At 46.0% G+C, this 9,652-nt stretch overlaps 1 non-coding gene across 1 annotated transcript; it reads left to right on the top strand.

The window, feature by feature from the left end:
• Positions 1 to 5,763: 5,763 nt before the first annotated feature.
• trnam-cau (transfer RNA methionine (anticodon CAU)) lies at positions 5,764 to 5,836 on the top strand. The gene has a single exon. It is a non-coding gene; the product is annotated as a tRNA-Met (tRNA).
• The last annotated feature ends 3,816 nt before the right edge of the window (positions 5,837 to 9,652 follow it).

Below are 9,652 nucleotides of genomic sequence, written 5' to 3'. Positions count from 1 at the left end.
GCGCTGTGGGGCAGCAGTGCTAACCACTGTGCCACCGTGCATCCAAATTGCCCCTTAGTGTCCCAAGATGTCTAAATTAGGGGGATTAGCTGGTTAAATACATGGGGGTCACGGGATACGGCAGGGATGGGCCTGGGTAAGATGCTCTTTAGGACAGTTGATGCAGACTCAATGGGCCGAATGGCCTTCTTCTGCACTGCAGGGATTCTATGATCCATGTATAATATATTTTGTTTTACAGAGCATGTTGTTTATGCATATTCTATACGGTTTATGCAACTTAAAAATAAATCTGCCAGTAATGCCTATTTTGTTTCTGTCAACCACCTGTTGCCCAAGTGTCCTGTTTATCTAATTGTAAATTCATACTAATTTCTGGCTATTTCATATGACATTAGTTGAGTCTCTCTCTCTCTCTCTCTGTTGCCTCTCGCTAAATCAGTGCTGGTAAATCTGCCTGAAATCAATGGAAATTAGGATGGGAAATACACATGAAAAATGTTATCTGAGTTGACTGACTGATGGGTGAGGCAAAATAATCCCTTTGTGTAATAAAAACAGAAAATGCTGGATAAACCCAGCAGGTCTGGCAGCATCTGTAGAGAGAAAAACAGGCGGCACTATACGGCCTTGCTCGGGCGAGATCGTAAGATCCCAGCTCAGGCGAACAGAGATTTCCATTTTGGGAATCTCGGCCGCCCCAATTCCGGGGCAGGTGAGATGGTAAGGTTTGTGAGATGGGAAGGCAATGTTTCGAGTCCATAAGGCTCTTCTTCAGAACCTTGTGCAGTAGCTGTCACACTCACCTGAGCCTGTTTGCACTCAGGAAGGATGTGGTCAACACCACTTGTCCACACCAACAATTCCCAGCACCTAGTCATTGATGAGAGAAATAAGGAGGTAAAAGTTCAGGGCAGATCTACTATATCGTTCTAACATTAGCTGAATTAAACATGAATCCAAAATTGGATTGGATTTTTCCAGAAACGACAAACTGCTCTCATCAATGACAGCAGCACGGTGGCACAGTGGTTAGCACTGCTGCCTCACAGCGCCAGGGACCCGGGTTCAATTCCTGCCTTGGGTGACTGTCTGACTGGAGTTTGCACATTCTCCCCGTGTCTATGTGGGTTTCCTCCGGGTGCTCCGGATTCCTCCCACAACCGGGTTAGGTTGATTGGTCATGCTAAATTTGCCCTTAGTGTCCCAAGATATATAGATTAGGGGGATTAGATGGATAAATACGTGGGGTTACTGGGTAAACCTGGGTAAGAGACAGTACAGATTCGATGGGCTGAATGGCCTCCTCCTGCACTGTAGGGATGCTATGAAAGCAGGCATCAGAAGATCAGCCATCATCTTATTTAATAGCAGAGCAGGTTCTAGAGGTTGAATAGCCTTGTGCTGCTCCTATATCTAGTACCACAAGAAAAATTGCATATTATTTACTCAACACAACCACATGAGCTGGGTGGCATGGTGGCACAGTGGTTAGCACTGCTGCCCCACTGTGGCAGGGACCCGGGTTCGATTCCAGCCTTGAGTCACTGTTTGTGTGGAGTTTGCACATTCTCCCCGTGTCTGCGTGGGTTTCCTCCGGGTGCTCCGGTTTCCTCCCCCAGTCCAAAGGTATGCGGGTTAGGTGGATTGGCCATGCTAAATTGTCCATTAGTGTCCTGGGATGCATAGGTTAGAGGGATTAGTGGGGTAAATATTTGGGGTGACGGGGATAGGGCCTGGGTGGGATTGTTGTTGGTGCAGACTCGTTGGGCCGAATGGCCTCATTTGCACTGTCGGGTTTCTATGATTTCTATGAAAATGAGAGACGTACTTCAGGCCATGGATCTGACGCACAACTGAAGTCAGTAAAATAAATAATTATCTAGTCCAGAGCAGGCATTAAGTGGACTGAATTATCATTCCATGATGTGGAGATGCCGACGTTGGACTGGGGTAAATACAGTAAGAGTTTTAACAACACCAGGTTAAAGTCCAACAGGTTTATTTGGTAGCAAAAGCCATTAGCTTTCGGAGCGCTGCTCCTTCGTCAGATGGAGTGGAAATTTCCACTCCATCTGACGAAGGAGCAGCGCTCCGAAAGCTAATGGCATTTGCTACCAAATAAACATGTTGGACTTTAACCTGGTGTTGTTAAAACTCTTACTGTGTTTATCATTCCATGACAGACAATGATTCTGTACAGCTGGGAACAGGAATATCATCTGTGGGACATGTTTGAATAACAGTGCCATGGAGATATATCGATATTCTGGAGTCAAAGTGGATTACTTTTGGGTGCCACAGAGAATATAGGCAGAAGTTTCCTTTGGTGTTTTCTATTTTTGAACATTTGCAATGTTCATGTAACTTTTAGTTGGCTTTTATAATTAACTGAGAACAATAACACATTTAGAGGTCTCACAGATGTCAGAGGGTAATGATCTTCATTTAAAACTGCAAGAAGCTCATTCTAAATCCGTCCTCAACTCATGACAGGGCTGATGTTTACTTAGACAGCTATACCCCCTTGGGATATTAGTTGTTTGTCAAGCCATAATTGGAGCTAAACCAGCTACCTTTGTTTTATTTGCATTTATTAATGAAATGTAGTCTTCCATTTACCAGTTTTCTGTGGTGTCTGCTGGGTTTTACATAAAAGTGCAACGCTCACTTAAAATCGGGTACATACTTGGGGCGGACAACTTCCCCACAAACTGAACTTTGGAAAATTATGAGAGGCATAGATAGGGTGCAGAGTCAGAGGCTTTTTCCCCAGGGTGGAAGGGTTAACTACAAGAGGGCACAGGTTTAAGGTGAGAGGTGGTAAGTTTAGGGGAGATGTGCGGGGAAAGTTTTTTATGCAGAGGGTGGTGGGTGCCAGGAATGCACTGCCAGTGGAGGTGGTGGAAGCAGGCATGTTAGCAACGTTCAAGGGTATCTCGATAGAATCATAGAATCCTACACAAGAAGAATTGCATATTATTTACTCAACACAACCACATGAGCTGGATGGCACGGTGGCACAGTGGTTAGCCACCGTGGAGGCCATTCAGCCCATCGAGTCTGCACCAACCACAATCCCAACCAGGCCCTATCCCCATAACCCCATGCATTTACCCTAGCTAGTCCCCCTGACACCAATGGGCAATTTAGCACGGCCAATCCACCTAACCCGCACATCTTTGGACTGTGGGAGGAAACCGGAGCACCCGGAGGAGACCCACGCTGACACGGGGAGAATATGCAAACTCCACACAGATAGTGACCCAAGCCAGGAATTGAACCCGGGTCCCTGGCGTTATGAGGCAGCAGTGCCACTGTACCACTGTGCTGCCCCACATGAACGACACATGGATAGACACATGAAAGGGAGGTGAACAGGGGGATAGAAAACATGTATCGGCGCAGGCTTGGTGGGCTGAAGGGCCTGTTGCTGTGCTATATTGTTCTTTGTTCTTTGAACTAGAAAAATGCTGCAAAGAGGGCAAACAGGCTGGGAGTGAAACTAAAGCTGCAAAATGATACACACTTACTTTGACTTTGCCCAAACACAGATGCCTAAGAGGAAAATTCCGTATGCAAAACAATATTAACGCTTGATCCTGTGATTAAAACGTGACTTGGCTTATGATTGTCATTAATCAGCAAAGGGAATGGGAGCCCATTGTACCATTTCGCACCATTCACAAATTATCGTTATAATCGCTATTGGCACAGCTCCAAACCAACAGTAACCAATTGCGTCTAACATTTTCAATAAAGTTAAGGATAACAAAAGCACTCCTCTGGAGAGTCAGGGAGGAGAAAGAAATTTCAATTCCACTCCTCCCCTTTAAAACATTCAGCCCAGAAACAAACTTCATTTGTCAAATCACAAAGAAAGCGACTGATCTGCAATTACTCAGCACTTTTGGTGAAAGGTGGTATTATTTGTTGAATTAATTAATCTCTGGTTGAGGCTCCTAGTTTCTGTCATATGTTTTGAATCAATGAAATTGCTGGATTAGGTGGAGATTGCATTTAAGGAAATGAATTAAGTGCATTCAGCAGAAGGCAGGAAATGCGCAAGTGGTTAATCCAGCCCGATCCATCAAAACCTGTGGCAGGCTACACACACTGGGAACCCCCACTGGTGGCCTAACCCTAACCCCCACTGATGGCTACATACACTGTGAATGCCCACTCATGGCCTAACCCTAACCCTAACTTTCACATACACTGGGAATCCCACTGATGGCCTAAACCCAACCCTAACCCTCATTGATAGCTACATAAACTGGGAATCCTCACTGATGGCCACATACACTGTGAATGCCCACTCATGGCCTAAGCCTAACCCTAACCTTCACATACACTGGGAGCCCCACTGATGGCCTAACCCCAACCCTAACCCCCATTGATAGCTACATTAACTGGGATTCCTCACTGATGACCCACCCCAACTCTAACCCCCACTGATGGCTACATACACTGTGAATGCCCACTCATGGCCTAACCCTAACCTTCACATACATTGGAGCCCCACTGTTGGCTACGTTCGCCGTTAATCCCCACTGATGGCCACATACACTGGGAACCCCACTGATGGTCACATACACTGTGAACCTCCACTGATGGCCACATACACTGGGAACCTTACCAACGCGCCCCCCACCACCCCTCCCCCCTCCCCCCTCCAGAATCTCCTGGGAAAGGAAAAAAGACCTTAGGCTGATTCAAGATTTAAAAAAGATAAAAGTCTCCTCTAGCCCCCACCCCATCCCCCAAAGGAGCTGCATGTAAAACAGACTGATAGACAGAGTACTGATGACAACCAATGGGGTCCAACATGCACTTTGGAAAACCAGCCAATTAATCCCACTTCCCCGCTGTTTCCCTGTATTCTTTCCTTTAAATATTTATCCAGTTCTTACCTGATTATTTCAAATTGAATCTGCTCCCACCGCGACTTCAGGCAGTGCATTCCAGATCACAACAAGTTGCTGCGTTTAAAGTTCCATCATATCACTCCTGGTTCTTTTCCCGATCGTGTGAAACCAGCATCCTCAGGTTACCGACCCTTTGGCCATGGGAAACATTTCTCTTCGAATGTAACGATCTCTGTAATGAAGTCCAAATGAAAGAAGTGAATTTGGGTATCACAAAATCTGGTATTTTGTCTTTGTAATGAATCACCATCAAAACCTTCAGAATTTCGAACATCTGAAATAATTTTCCCCTTAACTTTTTCTGCGATAGAGAATAATCCCAGCTTCTTAGAACCATAGAACAGAGACCATTCAGCCTGTTATATCTGTAGCGGCTCTCTACAAGAGTATAACTCACCTATGGGAGGTGATCTCACTGAAATTTATAAAATACTTCAAGAGATAGGCAGGTTAGATGCAGGTAAGATGTTTGCCCTGGTTGGGGAGTCCAACACGGTAAAAGGGGGGGGGGGGCGGGGGGCATGGGCTAGAGGAGACTTTTACCTTTTACCGTGTTCACCCCACTCCAACGCCGGCATCTCCACATGGGGAGTCCAAACCATAGAAACATATAAAATAGGAGCAGGAAGCCAATCGGCTCTTCGAACTGTTCCACCGTTCATAGAATCATCCTTCCAGCGCAGGAGGAGGCCATTTGGCCGATCTAGCCCGCATTGACAACAATCCCACCCAGGGTCCATCCCTGTAAGCCCATGTATTAACCATGCTAGTCCTCCTGACACCAAGGGGTAATTTAGAATGGCCAATCAACCTAATCCACACATCTTCGGACTGTGCCTTCATGGCGCAGTAGGCAGCGCGTCAGTCTCATAATCTGAAGGTCCTGAGTTCAATCCTCAGAGAGGGCAGGGCTATTTTAGGGCGGCACGGTAGCACAGTGGTTAGGGGCGGCACGGTAGCACAGTGGTTCGCACTGCTGCTTCACAGCTCCAGGGACCTGAGTTCGATTCCCGGCTTGGGTCACTGTCTGTGCGGAGTTTGCACATTCTCCTTGTGTCTGCGTGGGTTTCCTCCAGGTGCTCCGGTTTCCTCCCACAGTCCAAAGATGTGCGGGTTAGGTTGATTGGCCATGCTAAAAATTGCCCTTAGTGTCCTGAGATGCGTAGGTTAGAGGGATTAGTGGGTAAATATGTAGGGATATGGGAGTAGGGCCTGGGTGGGATTGTGGTCGGTGCAGACTCGATGGGCCGAATGGCCTCTTTCTGTACTGTAGGGTTTCTATGATTTCTATGAAACCCAGTAAGAAGTCTAACAACACCAGGTTAAAGTCCAACAGGGAGGAAAGCCACACAGACATGAGGAGAATGTGCAAACTCCACACAGACGGTGACCCAAGACCGGAATTGAAACCTGGTGCTGTGAGGCGGCAGTGCTAACCATTGTGATCGGTGTGAACCATTGTGAAAACCACTGTGACCATTATGATTATTTCAAAGTAGGGGCGAAGCCACGTAAAACTGAGATGAGGAGAATTTTCTGTTACGCAGAAGGTTGTGAGTCGGGGGAATTCTCTCCCCCAAAGGGCTGTGGAAGCTCAGTCGTTGAGTATGTTTAAAGTAGAGATGGACAGAGTTCTAAATCACCAATGAGATAAAGGGATATGGGGATAGTGTGAGGAAAAAGGCATTGAAGTAGATGATCAGCCATGATCATATTGAATGGCGGAGCAGGCTTGATGGGCTGAATGGCCTGCTCCTGCTCCTCGGTTCCGACCTAGTCCCACTCCCCCATCTTTGCCCCCGCAGCCCTGTAAATGTTTTCTCTTCAGGTGCTTATCCAATTCCCTTTTGAAAGCCACAATTGAGTCTGTCTCCCCTGTAACTGTCAGGCACTGCATTTCCCAATCCTAGCCACTCACTGCAGTGGACAAGTTTTTCCTCATGTCGCCTTTGCTTCTTTTGCCATTCCCCTTATAATAACTGAGGTTCCTCCTGCCTAGTACCAAACCTGGTAGTGTGGCCGAGCGGTCTAAGGGGCTGGATTAAGGCTCCCACCTCCGCGGAGGTGTGATTTCGAATCCCACCACTGCCAGATTTGATTTAAGTTTTAGGGCAACAGGGTGGCACAGTGGTTAGCACTGCTGCCTCACAGCACCAAGGACCCGGGTTCGAATCCCGGCCTGGGTCACTTCACTGTCTGTGCGGAGGTTGCACGTTCTCCCCGTGTTTGCGTGGGTTTCCTCCGGGTGCTCCGGTTTCCTTCCACAATCCAAAGATGCACGGATTAGGTTCATTGGCTGTGCTAAATTCTCCCTCATTGTACCCGAACAGGCGCCGAAGTGTGGCGACTAGGGGATTTCCGCAGTAACTTCATTGCAGTGTTAATATAAGCCTACTTGTGGCTAATAAATAAACCTTACTTTAAATCTCCGTCGCACCCTCTCCAAGGCCTTGATATTCTTCCTGAAGTACGGTGCCCAGAATTGGACACAGAAAGCCAGCTGAGGCCTAGCCAGTTATTTAATAAAGGTTTAGTGTAAACTTAATGCTGGACGTTTTCCCAGAACTTTTAATCACATGACCACAACCCCCTGCTCCCAACTATCCGTCCAAACAGCCACTTCCTTCTATTTGCAATGTTTCTGTAACCAGTAAACAATTGAGTATTGCTGACAAAAAGAGGCACATTGAAGATTTTTGTCTTACATTCACTAGGTCACTTTGCAAGAATTATTTTCCCCTTATAATGGTATTCTTGCAAAATGTCCTGATGAGTACAAGGTGAAAAACTTTGACGAGTTTCTTTTTTCAGCGATACTCAAGTTTTTGTACTACCAAATGACTTTAACAAACAACTGTTCAAATAATGTTTTAAAAACACACAACTTTTTCAACCCTTGCAGGAATTTTTTTTTAATGCTTTGAGCTTTATCCACGATATTAATCATTAGAATCTCTAGGATAATTACAGAGGATTGGAAAACACACTCTTTAATATAAATTATTCAGATCAATTCGATTTCAAAGATGATGGAAACAACCAGGACACTAATAGATAGTTAAAATCAACTTAAAAATTGACAGTAAACATTCTTTATTGTCATCATCTTGCAATGGATTTAAAAGAGAATTCAACCATCGATCTTTGCTTTTCTTGAGGAGGAATGTTGCACATGCACCCAAACTTTGGGCTGAATTCTAAAAGTCAGAATGGTGTAAATTGAAATGCTGTTGTTGTTTTTGTTCATTGTTTCCATTGCTCGGACATTGATCCGAACATTTGATTTGAACATTTGATTTATTAATGTCACATGTATTAGAATGCAGTGAAAAGCATTGCTTCTTACACGCTATACAGACAAAGCATACCGTTCATAGAGTACATAGAGGAGAAGGAGAGGAGAGGGTGCAGAATATAATGTTGATAATTTAGCATGGCCAATCAACCGAATCCACACAGACAGGAGGAGGAAGTGCAAACTCCACACAGACAGTGACCCAAGGCCCGAATTGAACCCTGGCACTGTGAGGCAGCAGTGCTAACCACTGTGATTGGTGTGAACCACTGTGAAAACCACTGTGACCATTATGGTCGTGGCTGATTATCCAACCAGGGGACACAATTTCAAAATAAGTGCAAAACCACTTAAAACTGAGATGAGGAGAATTTTCTTTTACGCAGAGGGTTGTGAGTCGGGGGAATTCTCTCCCCCAAAGGGCTGTGGAAGCTCAGTCGTTGAGTACGTTTAAAGTAGAGATGGACAGATTTCTAAATCACCAATGAGATAAAGGGATATGGGGATAGTGTGAGGAAAAAGGCATTGAAGTAGATGATCAGCCATGATCATATTGAATGGCAGAGCAGGCTTGATGGGCTGAATGGCCTGCTCCTGCTCCTAGGTTCCAACCTAGTCCCACTCCCCCATCTTTCCCCCCGCAGCCCTGTAAATGTTTTCTCTTCAGGTGCTTATCCAATTCCCTTTTGAAAGCCACAATTGAGTCTGTCTCCCCTGTAACTGTCAGGCACTGCATTTCCCAATCCTAACCACTCACTGCAGTGGACAAGTTTTTCCTCATGTCGCCTTTGCTTCTTTTGCCATTCCCCTTATAATAACTGAGGTTCCGATTGGCTGGTACCAAACCTGGTAGTGTGGCCGAGTGGTCTAAGGGGCTGGACTAAGGCTCCCGCCTCTGCGGAGGTGTGGTTTCAAATCCCACTGCTGCCAGATTTGATTTATGTTTTAGGGCAGCACGGTGGCACAGTGGTTAGCACTGCTGCCTCACAGCGCTAGGGAGCCGGTTCGAATCCCAGCTTGGGCCACTGTCTGTGCGGAGTTTGCACGTTCTCCTCGTGTTTGCATGGGTTTCCTCCGGGTGTTCCGGTTTCCTTCCACAGTCCAAAGATGCGCAGGTCAGGTACATTGGCCATGCTAAATTCTCCCTCATTGTACCCGAACAGGCGCCAAAGTGTGGCGACTAGGAGATTTTCACAGTAACTTCATTGCAGTGTTAATGTAAGCCTACTTGTGGCTAATAAATAAACCTTACTTTAAATCTCCGTCGCACCCTCTCCAAGGCCTTGATATTCTTCCTGAAGTACGGTGCCCAGAATTGGACACAGAAAGCCAGCTGAGGCCTAGCCAGTTATTTAATAAAGGTTTAGTGTAAACTTAATGCTGGACGTTTTCCCAGAACTTTTAATCACATGACCACAACCCCCTGCTC

The sequence above is a fragment of the Mustelus asterias genome, chromosome 13 (genome assembly GCF_964213995.1).
Source record: "Mustelus asterias chromosome 13, sMusAst1.hap1.1, whole genome shotgun sequence".
Classification (NCBI taxonomy): domain Eukaryota; kingdom Metazoa; phylum Chordata; class Chondrichthyes; order Carcharhiniformes; family Triakidae; genus Mustelus; species Mustelus asterias.
This window is presented reverse-complemented; position numbering and strand designations above follow the sequence as displayed.